The sequence below is a fragment of the Schistocerca cancellata genome, chromosome 1, assembly GCF_023864275.1.
Source record: "Schistocerca cancellata isolate TAMUIC-IGC-003103 chromosome 1, iqSchCanc2.1, whole genome shotgun sequence".
Lineage (NCBI taxonomy): Eukaryota > Metazoa > Arthropoda > Insecta > Orthoptera > Acrididae > Schistocerca > Schistocerca cancellata.
The window spans coordinates 304,355,385-304,375,466 of NC_064626.1; positions in this window are offsets into that span (position 1 = coordinate 304,355,385).

Below are 20,082 nucleotides of genomic sequence, written 5' to 3' on the forward strand. Positions count from 1 at the left end.
GCCGTGAGACGGGACATCGGCGCGCCTTCCTGCGTCCGTTGAAGCGGCTGGCAGCGGAGGGTTCGGGAGAGCGATTTGGGGGTGCTGCACCAGGTCTTCTCGAGAAATCGCAGTTTATTAGAAGTTAAGTGATTGGTGATATCTTGTTTGATTTACTCTTGTTAAACTCTGCTTGTTTCCTTGGTTAGGTCACCAGCCGTTTTGCTTTGGGGTCGTCCCACCATTCTTATCCGTTTGCCCACCCGCGGGAAGGTGGTTGTTTATAAATTGGGTGGTCCGTTTTTCCCTTGTGGAGTAGGGGTGGGTTAGAGCAACCTGCGGTTCGGATTGTTCGGTAATCTCCCTATCAATCTACCGTACGTTAGTAGCTGCCTCTGTCATGTTTGTCGGATTTGGTGCGTTATCGAATTTATTGCTTGGAGTGTAACGGCCTAATACCTGAAATATGTTTTGATCTTTGGAAATTTTGATATTATTGCCTATGATCTTGAGAGGCGGTATCTGTGTACTGTAGAGCATCTTAACTATTGTTTGGCCATCCTTGTAGAATTTTATATAAGATTGCATTTCATGGGCTTTTATTTAAATGATCTTTTTAGTATATAAAGTTACCACCCTTTCACCGTAATACTTTTCTTAGAAGTTAAAATCAAGTTGCACCTTCGGTGACACGGTTAACATTTTAATTGTTAGTGTTTTGTACCATTTCCATCCCTCCTACGGGGCAGTTCATAGTTTGTGTGCTTGTGTAAATTGTTAAAACTCTTAGTTTAAAGTCATCTGGTGTGTTGCAGATTTGCATCAGTGTAGTCTTTCAGAGGCTGTTGTGAGCGGTCGTAACTACAGCCGTGTCAAAAGTGAGCGGCAAGGTTGTCTGCTCGAAAGCTCATATAGTCAAAACTTGTTTCTTTCTGCCTCTGAATAAATTATAACTTTGATATTTAGAGGGTGCTTTCTGATTATAATTTTAAATCTGTTTCTTTAAAAAATACTTTTAGGCACTATTAAAGGGAATAAAATTCCCATTTGTTAAAAGGAATTTGGTTATGATTTCATCAGTTACTCCCTGGCAACTACTTCCATGCTACCATAGTGTGATTAAATGTGTTAATGCTCTTGATGAATCGCTAGTAAATAAAATAAATTCTTAAGAATATTCTTTGAAACTTATTCACGGTTCAATTAGAACTACACCCGCAACTTGTTGACGGGAACCTCCTTCGGCCACATCGTCGAGGCGGTTTTCACGGCATAAACTATCCCAAAATAATGGCCCTTTAGGCTTCCCATTTGTTGAGGAAAAAAAAACGAACCGCTGGGGCAGCGGTGCCACACGGTGATTGGCCAGGAACTCGCCAACAATGAAGGCCGTAGGACAGGGCGCGTTATCGTGATGCGTTCGCAAGTTTCCACTGATCTTCTTGATTCAAGCCACTCGGATTCGGAGTCTTTCAAGAACTGTCGAGTAAAACTGACTGATGATAGTTTGTCCCTGTGGCACAGAGTCCGAGTGGACAATGCTTATGTAATCAAAAAAGACGATGAGCATTTTCTTCACCTTGGATTTCGTCAAACTTATCTTTTTTGGCTTTGGCGATGCCTTCGTGTGTGCCACTCTGATTTCCCTAACTTGAAATTAGGTTCGCAGATAATTTGATTGATAGAGACTATGGTTTTCGTCTTAGTAGGACGTGGAACTCTGCACTATCCAGCATCAAAACAAAACGTTCTTCGACATATGGTTGCCACCGCTGTTCTACTAAGGGTGGCCCCATCAACCCAGCCTTGGAGTTCAGCAAGTGTGGTGGGCGGCGCATGCGACGTGTATGGTACGGAGGCATATAGAAGACTACGATTTGCAGCCTTCGAATCAGTTTTCAGCGGAACTCAGTAGCAGCAGCGTTCTTCTGAAGATGGCAGACAGATGGATCACCGAAATATCAAATCATATTGATTTTAGGATCAGAAGACTATAAAGAATTATTACGCCGGGAAAGCCTACAAAGTCACAGTGAGAAGAGTAATGACCCCAAATGAAATGTCGTGCGAATCCACTTCACGAAACACTCTCACAGTCGTATTCACGAAGAAAGCAGGATCAAGCTCGTGCTTGTGAACCGGTTCGTCGATTTGACATAATTTCATACATGTTCCACAGATTTGTGATGGCGAAGCTGTTACGATTTAAGGCGTATGTCAGTCTCAGCTACTATATATACAACGGTCTAAATTTCACTGCCACGCGTTCATCGAATTGCATACGTGACAAGTTTGCGGACATACCAAAACAGTTTCAGTACCATTTAGCTTTTTACCTAGCGTCGGTATGTAAGGCCGTCAAGTACAAATAATATTGTAACATCCTAACGTAAAGCGTATCAGAGCTGACTCGACTTATCATAGTACCTGTACTCAAGCAACCTAACAACTGCAGCTCGTATTCAGATACTGTGTCAACACACAGGTGATGTTCGACGAACGCAGTCAGTAGTCATGAAGAATTTTCTAAACAGTAATATATACCTTACAGCTTGTCTCAAATCTTTAGTATGTCTCAGATCTTTTGGATCAAAAAGTATACAGGAGTAGAGGTTCCTAAACCATTTTCAGCCAACAAACAAATTGTCGGAAATGAATATTTCAGGCAGTACCGCATCCTGACTAAGTACCAGATGTGAAGCACATGTTTGTAAATAGCTCATGTTTTTGCATTTACACTGGTTTGCGTTAGCTTGAAAAACAGTACACCCATCTGTTACGCGTCTACCACGAAATTTTGCTCAAGGTGCTACATGAAATCGTCGGTGTACAAAATTGAAACCTGGTAGTCAAGGGAAGGCAGGATTCGGTTACGATTGAGGACGGGGCCGTAATCAGTTACTATTGGTTGCCTTTTACAACTATACATAATTTACTTTAAACCAGCAATTCCAGACACAACAATAAATAAAATATACCACACGTTATTAGTGAAGGAATAAACAACTGTGTAAATAATGATGTTTTCAGTGAGTTATAATTTAGCAAATCGCCATTAAATACAGATACAGCAGATAAGCAAATCACTGTGATCTGGGCAGAAGGCCTTACAAGCCAGGAATGGCAATAAATAAAGAATTGTTTAAAACTCGCTGCAACTTACAAATTACAGGTACTGAAAGATAAAAGGCAAGTCGCCACAAACACAGCAGAAGGCATCAGACGCCAGGATGGCCGTAAATAATGTTTTAAAGGCTTACTGCGTAACTACAAACACCAAATTAGAATTTCAAGGCAAGTGACCACAATCACGGCTGAAGGTCTTACACACGAAGAATGGCAATAAATTAACAATTGTCTACGAACTCGCTGCAATTTACAACTAACAGGTATTTAGATATTAAAGGTAAGTCGCCACAAACACAGTAGAAGGCATTAGACACCAGGAATGTCAGTAAATGAGTTTTTAAGGCTTACTGCTAAAATACAAATACCAAATTAGAATTTCAAGGCAAATGACCACAATCACGGCTGAAGGCCTTACACGCCAGGAACAGCAATAATATAAAAAAATTAGAAACCTACTGTAAAACAGCAAATACAGTAGCAAAGGTTAATTTTTTTTTTTTAAAAAAAGCAACTGATCACCAAACGAGTGAAATAAGATGATGGTAAACTTCGTAACAGAGACCTTAACATCCACTGAACTCTACACTGCTAGATTTTATTCCAGAAGGCGACCAAAACTATTGTTGTTGTGTTGTTGTAGTCTTCAGTCCTGAGACTGGTTTGATGCAGCTCTCCATGCTACCCTATCCTGTGCAAGCTGCTTCATCTCCCAGTACCTACTGCAACCTACATTCTTCTGAATCTGCTTAGTGTATTCATCTCTTGGTCTCCCTCTACGATTTTTACCCTCCACGCTGCCCTCCAATACTAAATTGGTGATCGCTTCATGCCTCAGAACATGTCCTACCAACCGATCGCTTCTTCTGGTCAATTTGTGCCACAACCTTCTCTTCTCCCCAATCCTATTCAATACTTCCTCATTAGTTATGTGATCTACCCATCTAATCTTCAGCATTCTTCTGTAGCACCACATTTCGAAAGCGTATATTCTCTTCTTGTCCAAACTATTTATCGTCCATGTTTCACTTCCATACATGGCTACACTCCATACAAATACTTTCAGAAACGACTTCCTGACACTTAAATCTATACTCGATGTTAACAAATTTCTCTTCTTCAGAAACGCTTTCCTTGCCATTGCCAGTCTACATTTTATACCCTCTCCACTTCGACCATCATCAGTTATTTTGCTCCCCAAACAGCAAAACTCCTTTACTACTTTAAGTGTCTCATTTCCTAATCTAATTCCCTCAGCATCACCCGACTTAATTCGACTACATTCCATTATCCTCGTTTTGCTTTTGTTGATGTTCATCTTATATCCTCCTTTCAAGACACTGTCCATTCCATTCAGCCGGCCGCGGTGGTCTAGCGGTTCTGGCGCTGCAGTCCGGAACCGCGGGACTGTTACGGTCGCAGGTTCGAATCCTGCCTCGGGCATGGGTGTGTGTGATGTCCTTAGGTTAGTTAGGTTTAAGTAGTTCTAAGTTCTAGGGGACTTATGACCTAAGATGTTGAGTCCCATAGTGCTCAGAGCCATTTGAACCATTTTTTTCCATTCCATTCAACTGCTCTTCCAAGTCCTTTGCTGTCTCTGACAGAATTACAATGTCATCGGCGAACCTCAAATGTTTTATTTCTTCTCCTTGGATTTTAATACCTACTCCGAATGTTTCTTTTGTTTCCTTTACTGCTTGGTCAATATACAGATTGAATAACATTGGGGAGAGGCTACGACCCTGTCTCACTCCCTTCCCAACCGCTGCTTCCCTCTCATGCCCCTCGACTCTTATAACTGCCATCTGGTTTCTGTACAAATTGTAAATAGCCTTTCGCTACCTGTATTTTACCCCTGCCACCTGCACAATTTGAAAGAGTATTCCAGTCAACACTGTCAAAAGCTTTCTCTAAGTCTACAAATGCTAGAAGCGTACGTTTGCCTTTCCTTAATCTTTCTTCTAAGGTAAGTCGTAAGGTCAGTATTGCCTCACGTGTTCCAGTATTTCTACGGAATCCAAACTGATCTTCCCCGAGGTCGGCTTCTACTAGTTTTTCCATTCGTCTGTAAAGAATTCGTGTTAGTATTTTGCAGCTGTGGCTTATTAAACTGATTGTTCGGTAATTTTCACATCTGTCAACACCTGCTTTCTTTGGGATTGGAATGATTATATTCTTCTTGAAGTCTGAGGGTATTTCGCCTGTTTCATACATCTTGCTCACCAGATGGTAGAGTTTAGTCAGGACTGGCTCTCCCAAGGCCGTCAGTAGTTCCAATGGGATGTTGTCTACTCCGGGGGCCTTGTTTCGACTCAGGTCTTTCAGTGCTCTGTCAAACTCTTCACGCAGTATCGTATCTCCCATTTCAACTTCATCTACATCCTCTTCCACTTCCATAATATTGTCTTCAAGTACATCGCCCTTGTATAGACCCTCTATATACTCTTTCCACCTTTCTGCTTTCCTTTCTTTGCTTAGAACTGGGTTTCCATATGAGCTCTTGATATTCATACAAATCGTTCTCTTTTCTCCAAAGGTCTCTTCAATTTTCCTGTAGGCAGTATCTATCTTACCCCTAGTGAGATAAGCCTCTACATCCTTACATTTGTCCTCTAGCCATCCCTGCTTAGCCATTTTGCACTTCCTGTCGATCTCATTTTTGAGACGTTTGTATTCCTTTTTGCCTGCTTCATTTCCTGCATTTTTATATTTTCTCCTTTCATCAGTTAAATTCAATATTTCTTCTGTTACCCTAGGATTTCTACTAGCCCTCGTCTTTTTACCTACTTGATCCTCTGCTGCCTTCACTACTTCATCCCTCAAAGCTACCCATTCTTCTTCTACTGTATTTATTTCCCCCATTCCTGTCAATTGTTCCCTTATGCTCTCAATGAAACTCTGTACAACCTCTGGTTCTTTCAGTTTATCCAGGTCCCATCTCCTTAAATTCCCACCTCTTTGCAGTTTCTTCAGTTTTAATCTGCAGGTCATAACCAATTGATTGTGGTCAGAGTCCACATCTGCCCCTGGAAATGTCTTAAAATTTAAAACCTGGTTCCTAAATCTCTGTCTTACCATTATATAATCTATCTGATACCTTTTTAGTATCTCCAGGATTCTTCCATGTATACAACCTTCTTTCATGATTCTTAAACCAAGTGTTAGCTATGATTAAGTTGTGCTCCAAAATTCTACGAGGCGGCTTCCTCTTTCATTTCTTAGCCCCAATCCATATTCACCTACTACGTTTCCTTCTCTCCCTTTTCCTACACTCGAATTCCAGTCACCCATGACTATTAAATTTTCGTCTCCCTTCACTATCTGAATAATTTCTTTTATTTCATCATACATTTCTTCAATTTCTTCGTCATCTGCAGAGCTAGTTGGCATATAAACTTGTACTGCTGTAGTAGGTGTGGGCTTCGTATCTATCTTGGCCACAATAATGCGTTCACTATGCTGTTTGTAGTAGCTTACCCGCATTCCTATTTTCCTGTTCATTATTAAAACTACTCCTGCATTACCCCTATTTGGTTTTGGATTTATAACCCTGTAGTCACCTGACCAGAAGTCTTGTTCCTCCTCCCACCGAACTTCACTAATTCCCACTATATCTAACTTTAACCTATCCATTTCCCTTTTTAAATTTTCTAACCTACCTGCCCGATTAAGGGATATGACATTCCACGCTCCGATCCGTAAAACGCCAGTTTTCTTTCTCCTGATAACGACATCCTCTTGAGTAGTCCCCGCCCGGAGATCCGAATGGGGGACTATTTTATCTCCGGAATATTTTACCCAAGAGGACGCCATCATCATTTAATCATACAGTAAAGCTGCATGCCCTCGGGAAAAATTACGGCCGTAGTTTCCCCTTGCTTTCAGCCGTTCGCAGTACCAGCACAGCAAGGCCGTTTTGGTTATTGTTACAAGGCCAGATCATCAATCATCCAAACTGTTGCCCTTGCAGCTACTGAAAAGTCTGCTGCCCCTCTTCAGGAACCACACGTTTGTCTGGCCTCTCAACAGATACCCATCCGTTGTGGTTGTACCTACGGTACGCCTATCTGTATCGCTGAGGCACGCAAGCCTCCCCACCAACGGCTAGGTCCATGGTTTACTATTAACTAGACATATATAACCTTTAATGTAGGCATTATGAGATATTGTAATAAATAATACAATAATAACACACAAGGACCAGTACATAAGTTCCTTAGAGGATACTGAGGCAGATTATACCGGCAGAAGGCGTGGACTGAAGGAGCGTTACACTGAACTACTGGCCGTCAGACCTCCTTTTAGAACACACATGCGTTACATGAACCAAGGGACACAGACGGTGCTCCAGGAATCGACCTCTGAGAAGGTCCGGCAACAAACACTTTCTCGAGCGATGAGATAGGCAGCCAAGAGTTTGCATTCGCTTCACAAGATGGTAACTCAGACTAGTGGCAGTCTAACGAATGACTAATGATAATCTTGCTGAAGCTACCTGACGTCTGATAAACCAAATGCAACGATGGAATAATATGCCAAAGCCGGAACCGGCGGTATGCACTACGTCCCCTGGATACTGTGCTTAGAGATCACGGAACGAGAAAGGAATCACTACCACCAGAGTAGAAGAATCACAAACGGCCTACAATCAAGAAAGCAGTCAAAACTACACGCCTTACAAGACAGCAGCGGCAGGCGAGGAAACGTACACTGCCATTACATACACTAACCCCCAGGGCAGGTAACTGGGGCGTTAGCGGCCACCAGGCAGAAAAAAACACCGATGGTTGAATTTCAAAAATTGTAACAAGCTGAACGCAGTCAATAGTAACAAGAAGTCGCGGAAGCTAATCAGATCCGCTTTCCCTAAGCACTCCACTCGATGCTCTTCGCCTCGGCGACACTACGAGCAGCAACACGAACCCATGTCACTGGAGAATCGCAACGTATCACGATGGTGGAGGTTTATCTACTTGGATTGAAATGCACTCATCTTAAAGCTTGCTGGATCCGGTTTACGACGAGGTTGTGCACCCTCGTGACCACAGCTCTTCCATCCGCCAGCTGTCCCAGCGTGTCCTGGCACTGCATGGACCTGGCTCCTGCCGAGTCCCTGACCGACCTCGCACACTCACACGACCCGGAAAAACAACGACGTCGCCCCAGAGATAGGGCAACATTACTGCTCGTAGATACCGATAAACGCCGCTGCTGCCACTAATGTTATTAATGTTGCCACTAATGTTATTAAACATGTCAACACTAAGGAGCAGTAAAATACTGTAGAATGTATCTCAGCTAAGCAGTTTTTTTTTTATTTCTTGAAACAGCAACCATCCTTGTTCAACATAAATTTATGTAAAAGTAGTTAATACATGCTTTTATGTTTTTTTTTTAATTTTTTTAAGGAAGATTTTCTCTATCAGTAATTACCTGGTCGCAGACAGACGAAATTTACAGTTCGAGCTGAACAAGGATGGAAAAAAAAGTCGGTATTCCTCTAGTTGAAACCACGGATGTCGTAAATCTGGATGGATGGGCGTGATGTGAACCCACACCTAACGGCTGTGAGCGCAGACAGTGTGCTAACCAACCACTCGTCATCTCCCTCCGTCTCTTGACGCTAAACTTAGATTACTTTGCCATTGCGTCCACAGTGAGCTGTAAGAAGTCTGCGCTGAACCCAATTCATTGCAATTTTATGGCAAATTCACGGTTTACTCTCCTGACGTGTCAGGTTTTATGGAGTACGATAATTTACCGGTGTGTTTGCAGAGCGCAAATGCAGCCTGCACAGCTACAGCTCATAATAAATATATGAAACAAAAAATAATATACTTTAACTGTAAACAGAAAAAAACAGAAGCAGGAGATGTCATAGCGTGCGACGTTTAATGACGTTACTGGACAGAAAGATTGCTGTACAGTAAATTACTCACACACAGAGCATGAAAATGACACGACGAAAGAATTATTGTGGGATGCAATCGACGGTTTACGTAGCACAGATGAGAAATAAGATACGGAAGTCATAAATTCGCTATTCTCTTTTATATCAATGTTTAACATTGAAAAAGTGTGGAAGACATCGTCGAAGAAACAAAGCAATTTAGCGACCTGTAAAACAAGATTATCCAAGTTGACATAAGGCAGAAAGAAATCATAAGGAGATTTTAAAAGTAATTTTTCTCTACAGCTGTTAATTTATACAAATTCATTTGCTAGTGGCTAGTTCGTTAGCGCCGCCATTATTAGGAAGCAGTACACAGCATCAGCAGGTAGCACGTAGTTGCATATCGGACAAGCTATCATCATCCATTATTGACAACCAGACTGAATGCCCTAATGTAAAAAGCTACGATATGTATCCGATGCTGAAGAGAGTAAAAACATCAAATAAATGTAACCACCATGGACAGCCCGCTGCTTCATCAACAACATAATAAGGCTGGATTCGTGCACTCGAGAGGATTCACATTCCTACTAACAAATGTCAGAGTAAGATTTTCGCTGGTGAAGAAAGATTTTTAAGTTCTTGGAAGATTAAAACTGAATGAGACAGGGACTCTACCCTGGGCCTTTGTGTTTTGGGAACAACGCATTTCCCGGCGCAGCTATCTAACTTCACCTCTGTGAGAAAGCTTCGTTAGAGCGCTACAGAGTAAAAGATTCATTTTAAAGAAATTTGCAGCAATAAACGTCTTTCGGAGTGGAACATCGCCACTGACTAGAGGAAGATGATTTTCAAACGGTTTGTATGAGGGGCCCAGTATTGTATAGAAGTCAGCAATGGAACGTGCGAAAACTGGAGAGGCATAGATTGGAAGCATTTTAAAAGTTGTCCTACAAAAGACTGTTAAAAATTAAGTGGAAAGATGAAGTTCGAGTAGTACTAGAAAGAGCATGCGAGCAAAGAAATTTATAGGAAAATCTCACCAGCAGCAGAAAAATGTTATTCAACAGTCCTTCCGAATTTTTTTTAAACGCATAAATTTACAGCTTGGGGAATTTAATACGGCTAACAACCGTGCGTACCTCGCACAGTTCCAGTCAGAGCTTGAGACAGATTTGTTATAACGGATCGATTGAACCGGCAATGCCTGGAACAGGTTTCACTTACAGAAATAAATCGGCGACGGTTCAAACACCTACATTTCATAGCAATTTCTCAATTACGAGATCCAGCCGTGAGTTAATTTAACAGGTAATTGCGGCGCAACATACAAGTGATGCGAATGAGTACCTCTAACGACCCACTGTTTGCGAGACGTTAACTAATAATGTCATTAGCAACGTCCGAGGCGCAACTTATTTCATCCCGCGGAGCCGAAGGCTACAAGAGATGGCTGCGTGCACTAGACCAGGGCCACGTGCGCCCTGGAGTTCTTCCGTCCTCCGCTAATGCTCTTGTTTCATTGCCACGAGATAAATTCTGTACACTAGTAAACAAAATCTAGGCATTCGCTGGATAGGAGAAAAATGAGAACGTCAACAATTACTTTAAACAATTTTGAATAATGCTGTCTGTATAGGAAAGAAGCACCCTCTGCTTTGAATACATACTTGATTAAAAACAAAGCTACGTATTAAGCACCTTATATCTCTGTCTCGATTGTACTTTCGTTTTAAACATAGTTTTTTATTTAAGAGTATCAGGTAAAGCCATAAAAACGACATTCGAATCCTTGTTTGACCTGTGGAGTTTTCGGAGATCTTGAAGCGGTCCACGTCACAAATTGTCATTTCAGGACTTTTGTGATGACTATCGTAGTAAGAAACTGTTCGTGGTAGGCCAGTAACACTGTCGACCAAAAAAATTACTCAACAAGTCTGTTGTCTGGTCATAACTACACGGCGAAACACTACTCGCCATTAAAATTGCTACATCAAGAAGAAATGCAAATGATAAACGGGTATTCATTGGACAAATATGTTATACTAGAACTGACATGTGATTACGTTTTCACTCATTTGGGTGCACAGATCCTGAGAAATCAGGACCCAGAACAACTACCTCTGGCCGTAATAACAGCTTTGATACGCCTGGGCATTGAGTCAAACAGAGCTTGGATTGCGTGTACAGGTACAGCTGCCCATGCAGCTCCAACACGCTGCCACAGTTCATCAAGAGTAGTGACTGCCGTATTGTGACGAGCCAGTTGCTCGGCCACCATTGACCAGACGTTTTCAATTGGTGAGAGATCCGGAGAATGTGCTAGCCAGGGCAGCAGTCTAACATTTTCTGTATCCAGAAAGGCCCGTACAGGACCTGCAACATGCGGTCGTGCATTATCCCGCTGAAATGTAGGGCTTCGCAGGGATCGAATGAAGGTTAGAGCCACGGGTCGCAACACATCTGAAACGTAACGTCCACTGTTCAAAGTGCCGTCAAAGCGAACAAGAGGTGACCGAGACGTGTAACCAATGGCACCCCCTACCATCACGCCGGGTGATACGCCAGTATGGCGATGACGAAGATACGCTTTCAATTTGCGTTCACCGCGATGTCGCCAAACACGGATGCGACCATCATGATGCTGTAAACAGAACTTACATTCATCCGAGAAAATGACGTTTTGACATTCGTGCACCCAGGTTCGTCGTTGAGTACACCATCGCAGGCGCTCCTGTCTGTAATGCAGCATCAAGGGTAACCGCAGCCATGGTCTCGGAGCTGATAGTCCATGCTGCTGCAAACGTCGTCGAACTCTTCGTGCAGATGGTTGTTGTCTTGCAAACGTCCCCATCTGTTGACTCACGGATCGAGACGTAGCTGCACGATCCGTTACAACCATGCGGATAAGATGCCTGTCATCTCGACTGCTAGTGATACAAGGCCGTTGGGATCCAGCGCGTTCCGTCGCGATACGATAAACCGACCTTTATCAAAGTCGGAAACGTGATGATACGTATTTCTCGTCCGTACACGAGGCATCACAACAACGTTTCACCAGGCAACGCCGGTCAGCCGCTGTTTGTGTATGAGAAATCGGTTGGAAACTTTCTTCATGTCAGCACGGACTGGATGTGTTGAGCACTTCGTTAGTTTATGTTTATGTACCGTATTTGTATACTTTCGTCTTCTTCCATGCGGCTAAATGGACTGTTTATGTGCAATAAATAATGAGATAATGATGATGATACGTGATGGGATTAAATAAAATCGACATCAGCCGCAATTGATCACTGAAATGATTTCAATGGCGACCAGTGAAAATTTGTGCCGGACCAGGTCTTGATCGCAGATTACCCTCTTTACGCAAGCGGTCTCATTAACCGCCTCGGCTATCAGAGCAAACTTTCCTCTCGATCTGAATTCCCAACTTACCACACAGTATTTACATAGCGCCGCCTGTCCATCATACTCATTCCTCACTACCTCACGCTGGATTCCCGCAAGGGGAGAGAGGGAGAGAGAGAGAGAGAGAGAGAGAGAGAGAGAGAGAGAGCGAGAGAGAGAGAGAGAGAGGGCGAGAGAGAGGGCGAGAGAGAGGGCGAGAGAGAGGGCGAGAGAGAGAGAGAAGAGAGAGAGATAGAGAGTAGAGATAGAGAGAAGAGATAGAGAGAGAGAGAGAGATAGAGAAAGAGAGAAATAGAGAGAAGAGAGAAAGAGAGAGAAAGAGAGAAAGAGAGAGAAGAGAGAGAAATAGAGAGAAGAGAGAGAGATAGAGAGAAGAGAGAGAGAGAGAGAGAGAGATAGAGAGAAGAGAGAGAGAGATAGAGAGAAGAGAGAGAGAGATAGAGAGAAGAGAGAGAGAGATAGGGAGAAGAGAGAGAGAGATAGGGAGAAGAGAGAGAGAGATAGGGAGAAGAGAGAGAGAGATAGGGAGAAGAGAGAGAGAGAGATAGGGAGAAGAGAGAGATAGAGAGAAGAGAGAGATAGAAGAGAGTGTGAGAAAGAGAGAGTGAGAAAGAGTGGGGGGGTGGAGGGCGCAACCGCGCTGATCAGCCAGAACACTATAGCACCCACCTAACAGCCAGTATGTCCACTTTTGCCACGGATAACAACGGCAACGCGTCATGGCATGGAAGTAATGAGGCCTTGGTAGATCGCTGGAGGGAGTAGGCACCACATCTTTGTCTCGTTCCATTCGCTCATTAAACGAGAGAAAATAATGTCCGTATGCCCCTCTACGCGTCCTAATCTCTCATCTGATTTCCATGATCAATATGCGAGATATCAGCAGAAGGAACGCAGAGTCCTCTACATTTACGCAACCGATTTTCGCGAGATCACATCACAATTGAAACTCGTGACTGTGTTCCTCGACCACTCCATCATACTCCTGGCCTCGTGACACGCCGCACGATTGCTGAAAAATGCCACTACCGTCGGGGATACACGATCGTCATAAAACGGTGTACGTGGTCCGCAATCAGTGTACGATATTCCTTGGCAGTCATGGTGCCTTGCATGACCTCCACTGGACTCATGGAAGCCCACGTGAATGCTCGCCAGAGCATAATGGACCTGCGGCCAGCTTGTCTTCATATCGCAGTATAGGTGTCAAAGAGCCGCTCCCCTGGAAGACGACGGATTAGCGCCCTCCCAGAGGCATGATGAAAAAGGTGTCGGGATTCATCAGACCATGCAACGCTCTGCCACTTCGCCAACTTCCAGTGCCGATGGTCACGTGACCATTTCAGTTGTAGTTGCCGATATCGGGGTGATAACATAGGAACATGCATGGGTCTTCGGCTGCGGAGACCCATTATTAGGAGTGTTCGGTGTACTGTGTGTCCAGTTACACTTGTAATCTTACCAGTATTAAATTCTGATGTTAGTTCCGCCATTGTTCACCGCTGTCCTGTTTTACTAGTCTGCCCAGTCTACGACGTCCGACATCTGTAATGAGGAGTGGCAGCCCAACTCAACAAAATCGGAACGTGATTTCACCTTAGATTCGCACGTGTTGGAAACACTCACCACAGCGCTTCTAGAACACCGAAAAAGTAGAAGGTCGTTGGTCATTACGTTCTGGCTGATCAGTGTATGTGTGGTGTCCGTTCTTTCGGACATACATAAAGATCATGATATAAGTACGGAGGGAAGGCGACATACGGAAGTTTGGGTCGGTTCGAGGAGCGTGCACGGAGTGCCGAAGTGGCTGAGGCGACCGCTCGTGATAAGCGAGAAATCCGGCTTCGAGTCCCAGTACGCCACAAATCTTCACATGTCATTATTGGTTAGTAGAGCCATGCCTAATACAGCTGATATCAAGGAAATCGCAGTCAACGAATTAATTTCGAAGAACAGAGATGGAGTGTGTAAGAGTACTTTTCTTGTAGGAGCACTGGAGCATATGCTCCTTGTTTCTCCCAGATACACGCGACAAAGTGTACAGTTCCCTTTTCCAAGTACTAAGTTTGTCAACAGCACATTCACAGAAACTTCGACGAATACACGGAAACGGCAGCCATATATGGCAGTTTTGGTCGCCGACGGGCTCAGAAACTGTACGAAGAACAGGGCAAGCAGCTGCATTACAAGTGAGGCTGAAGTGAAAGAAAAAAAGAGTTTAGAAGTACTCTTGGTTTGATGACTGTGTGGAGAAGGGGACGATGGAGGCGTGCACCGCGAGATTGGCTGTGGCATGGTGCGGTGGTAGTCTCAGAAACTGTGTGGTCCTGCACTCCCGTCTTTTTCGATAACGAAAAATATGTAGGCTACATATATGAGGGTCACTTCAAAAGAAATGCGCACTATTTTTTTTAAATCCATCTTTTATTCTACATGTTTGAAAGTTTTACAGTGTGTAGATACATCCTTTAGGAACAATATTTTCATTTCTCCACATAATTTCCATCCCTTTCAACTGCCTTACGCCATCTTGGAACCAACGCCAGTATACCGGCATGGTAAAATTCTGGACCAACCTGTTGGAGCCACTGTTTGGCAGCGTGCGCAAGGGACTCATCATTTTCAAACCTTGTTCCACAAAGAGAGTCTTTCAGTTTCCCAAAGAGATGATAGTCACATGGAGCCAGGTCAGGACTGTAAGGCGCGTGTATCAGTGTTGTCCATCCGAGTTTCGTGATCGCTTCCATGGTTTTTTGACTGACATGTAGCCGTGCATTGTCATGCATCAGCAAAATATCTTGCTTTTGCCGATGTGGTCGAACACGACTCAGTCGAGCTTTAAGTTTCTTCAGTGTCGTCACATATGCATCAGAATTTATGGTGGTTCCACTTGGCATGATTTCCACAAGCAAGAGTCCTTCGGAATCGAAAAACACCAAAGCCATAACTTTTCCAGCAGAAGGTGTGGTTTTGAATTTTTTTTCTTGGGTGAATTTGCGTGATGCCATTCCATTGATTAACTTTTAGTCTCTGGTGAAAAATGATGGAGCCATGTTTCGTCACCTGTCACAATTCTTCCAAGAAATTCATCTCCACTATTCTCGTACTGTTCCAAAAGTTCGCTGCATATCGTTTTTCTTGTTTCTTTGTGAGCCACTGTCAACATCCTGGGAACCCACCTGGCACAAACCTTTTTTAACGCCAACACTTTCAGTATTCTGCAAATACTTCCTTCCCCTGTCCCAACGTAGCGTGCCAATTCGTTCACTGTGATGCGTCTGTCGGCAGTCACCAATTCGTTAACTCTCTGCACATTGTCTGGAGTGTGTGCAGTACGAGGCCTGCCGCTGCGAGGACAATCCTCAATATTACCGTGCCCGCTTTCATCACTGCTTGCCCACCGACTAAATGTACTGCGATCGACAGCAGCATATCCATACGCCTTTTTCAACCTCTTGTGGATGTTTCCCACTGTCTCGTTTTCACAGCACAGGTACTCTATGACAGCACGTTGCTTCTGACGAACGTCAAGTGTAGCAGCCATCTTGAAGACATACTGTGACGGCGCCACTCATGGGAACAGGTTGAACTAAGTTTGAAAACAAGTGGGAAGGATGTATCTACACACTGTGAAGCTTTCAGACATGCAGAATGAAAACTGTATGTTTACAAAAGTAGTGTGCATTCCTTTTGAGTGACCCTCATAAAATCCACAAGCCACTGTACAGTGCACGGTGGACAGCACTCCATATCAATATTGACGTTTATTTGTCTCGTTCCATTCGCTCATTAAACGAGGGAAAGTAATGTCTGTATGCATCTGTACCCCTCCTAATCCCTCTTCTCTAGTTTCCATGATCCCTAAGTGAGATATCAGCAGAATGAACGCAGAGGCTTCCTGGAATATAGGTTCTCTACATTTACACAACCGGTTTTCGCGAGAACTACGTCGTCTTCCTCACAAGGATTCCTATTAAAGTTTACCGAACATTTCTGCTATACCTTCAAATAAATTATACCGACCTGTTACGATCCTAAATTCGTTAGAAGTCTACTGTGAAGCTTACTTGGTAAGGACTCAAAACATTGGAACAATACTCCGGAAATGGTCACCCTAGCCCTAGCGCCTTATAAGCAATTTACATATTCCCTACCAACAAATATTTGTCTTCCATACGGCTTACTTAACACTGGTTTTATATGATCGGCTTATTTCTTATCGCTTCTTAGTCATATACCGGGTGGCATATTCAGGGCGTTCATCAGTAATTTTGCAGTCGGATACTGTCCGGTAATCAAAAATGGCTCTGAGCACTATGCGATTTAACTTCTGAGGTCATCAGTCGCCTAGAACTTAGAACTAATTAAACCTAACTAACCTAAGGACATCACACACATCCATGCCCGAGGCAGGATTCGAACCTGCGACCGTAGCGGTCGCTCGGTTCCAGACTGTAGCGCCTAGAACCGCACGGCCACGCCGGCCGGCAGTCCGGTAATCACTCTTTGTTGTAGGCAGATATTGCAGGTAGAACTACTTCACCCCATTGAACGTCTTAACAGTCAGCGCTATGTTTAGGAATTTTATACGGTCTCAGATGCCACTGGTATTAGAACGTAGCCTGTGGTGCGACGAGCACTGCTTCTCCGCTGGCCAGCGTATTAGTCTGACATGTCGCCTACTGAGCATGTCTAGGATACTGTTGGTTGCCGACTTGTTCCCCACAGTTCGCCGACAAACCACTGATGCTTTCTGGTCTCACGTACAATCGACGCGGAGTAAGAAATACATATAAGCCGTCGTTGATTCCGTGTCACGACGTTCAGAGGCTGAGATTTCAATACGCAATGTTTCAAGAAAACAGAAATCTCAAAGTCAGATGTGCAATAAATTTCATTTCAACCAGACTATATCTTTGTTGCTCCAATTCTCATAAACGTTGATGTACATCTGAAAACTTGTATAGGCTTTAGTGATATTCCAATCCTCAACAAACTCCATGGCACTTACAGTATTTTATCGAAAAAACTACCCATCGTATGAAGTCTGGCATAAAGGCTTGCTAAGTGTTTCAAGACGGTGTTGCATGAAAACTTTCAAGTTATATTGTCGATGTAAACTCGAGACTACTGGCATTGCTGGCCCATGGAGGTGACCGGTGTGGTCGATAAATTAGTCAGGGAATCTTAGACTTAAATCATTTATTTCTGACGAGTAGAATATAAAGGTTGGGAGCGCTAAAAGATGATTGCCAGTTATCCTGGATACGCATTACAGGCGGCAAGTGTTTTCACAGGACGAGTGTAGGTGCGTCCTGCGACACGACCTGCGAAGGCGAAAGTATTAATTAATCGATTATTAATCACACAGTACCAAACATTTACAGACAAAATACGTTGAAAATATGTATTCACAGTTAATCTGGTTTTCCGCCGCAATTACGATGTGATCACGAACGTTAAAAAAATGTGTGTGAAATCTTATGGGACTTTACTGCTAAGGTGATCAGTCCTTAAGCTTACACACTACTTAACCTAAAATATCCTAAGGACAAACACACTCACCCATGCCCGAGGGAGGACTCGAACCTCCGCCGGGACCAGCCGCACAGTCCATGATTGCAGCGTCTTAAACCGCTCGGGTAATCCCGCGTGGCCACGAACGTTATTCATGCCGTCTAATATAAAAGTACTGTAAGTTTATCATCGAGTAGTAAGTTTGAAAATTAATCGTCAGTTAGCTATCGGCAAAAACTGATGATCGAGCTCCATGCAGGCGTTACGTCCACTGACGGATGAAACGGATACAATCCCTATTGCAAACTTCGGTTTATTTTTGTGTGGGGAATACCAATGAATGTTGGACTCCCTTTTATGTATGTTCTGTGATAATATAACTGATCACATCGAAATTTCGCTCAATCTTATGCTAATGCTATATCTGTGTAATTGGAATGGTACCAAACTCACACTTAGCTGAAAATAACAGTTCACACTCCTTATTCTGTCATTTTCAAGTTAGGAAACCGCTGTGCCATTCTACACAAGCTATAAGGCGTTTCTATTACGAAACCAGTGAATAAATATCAAACAGGCGAAATTATTGTGCATAATGGAAATATGTGCGGAATTGTCTTAGATGCATTTCACACACAACTTGAAGTTGCAGTATCATATGAATCAAACATGGGTGCGTCGAAACCATAAGTGTCAAATCAAGCAACTTCATCTCCAAACTGGTAGACATTTGCCACATGCGTATATTAAGGTTTAAATTCTAAATTTTCCACATACTCATCATGTGAAATGTTCGCTGATCCTCCTAAAACACGGTGGACTTCACATTTCACCTGTTAAAATCTTCCATAATATGGTGGTTCAGTAACAAGCCCTCAGCAACGAAGCGCTTATTCGATTTGAAATTGCCTAGCAAATCTTACCTTATAAACACGCCAAGCATCCTCCTCATTTGCTTCTTTGAATTACGGAACATCTTTTTACAATTCCGAGCCGCATCGCATAATACTAGTTTTCACATCAAATATTTGTTTTGGGCTTCGGTTCTCGTATGTAGCAACAAATTCTTATGTAATTCTGCAGGCTTTCGTGGCCGTTGTCACTGAAGTTATAATCTTCTGGGTTATTAGGCCGCATCATATTTCTACTAAAATGATCGACGTCTCGACCCCTCTGCTGGGATCTCCCTCAGGATCTTCTGGTATCCACTACTGCTAGAACACTGTAGGAAGATCCCAGCAGAGTGGTGGTCTAAACGTCGATCATTTTCGTAGAAATATGACACGGCCTAATAACCCAGAAAATTTTAATATCAACAAATTCTTAATTTCACGATGATTTATTCATGGTATTGAAATTGTTTCATGCAGCAGTAAAGCTGAGCATCACTGGGAGGATTTAGCTGCTGTCGCTGAACGGTGTCGTTACACTCCAGTGGCTCCACAAGATACTCAGTTTACAACTTGCTTACGACTAACGGCCAGTAGTTACGCCGTCAAGGCTGAGCCGCGAAAACGTTTCTGCAGTTCGTTACAGACTAATCTTTGTCGCAGCTATGTGACATGTCGCTTCTTAGTGGCGCTGCAGTTCGTTACAGACTAATCTTTGTCGAAGCTACGAGACATGTTGCTTCTTAGTGTTGGCTTCGATTACCAAACAGCATCTGAGAAGGCGACTGTCTGCTGGGCACACCTTCAGTCTGCCTACTTAAACGCAAGCCCCGTTTGCAGTTCATTTCGTGTATGAGGTAATTGCCGCTCTATAAAATGATATGTTTCTTTCGAATTGCCAAGAATATATTTTTCATGTCGGACGATCTGAGTGGAAAAATCATTCGTTCGAATTGTCCAGAATGTTCTTCAAACCAATCGCGAATAATTGTGGCCCGGTGAGACTGCACATTGTCATCCATAAAAATTCTATCGTTGTTTCGGAACATTATGTCCATGAAGGGCTGCAGATGTTGTGCAAGAAGCCGGACATGACCATTTCCAGTCAATGATCGGCTCAGTTGGACCAGAGGACCCAGTCCCTTCCACGCAAACTCAGCTCGCACCATTTTGGAGTCACCACCAGCATCCCCACTGTCTTATTGACGCGTCCACGATTTCGAGGGGTCTGCGCCACAGTCGAACCTTACCATCGTCTCTTACCAACTG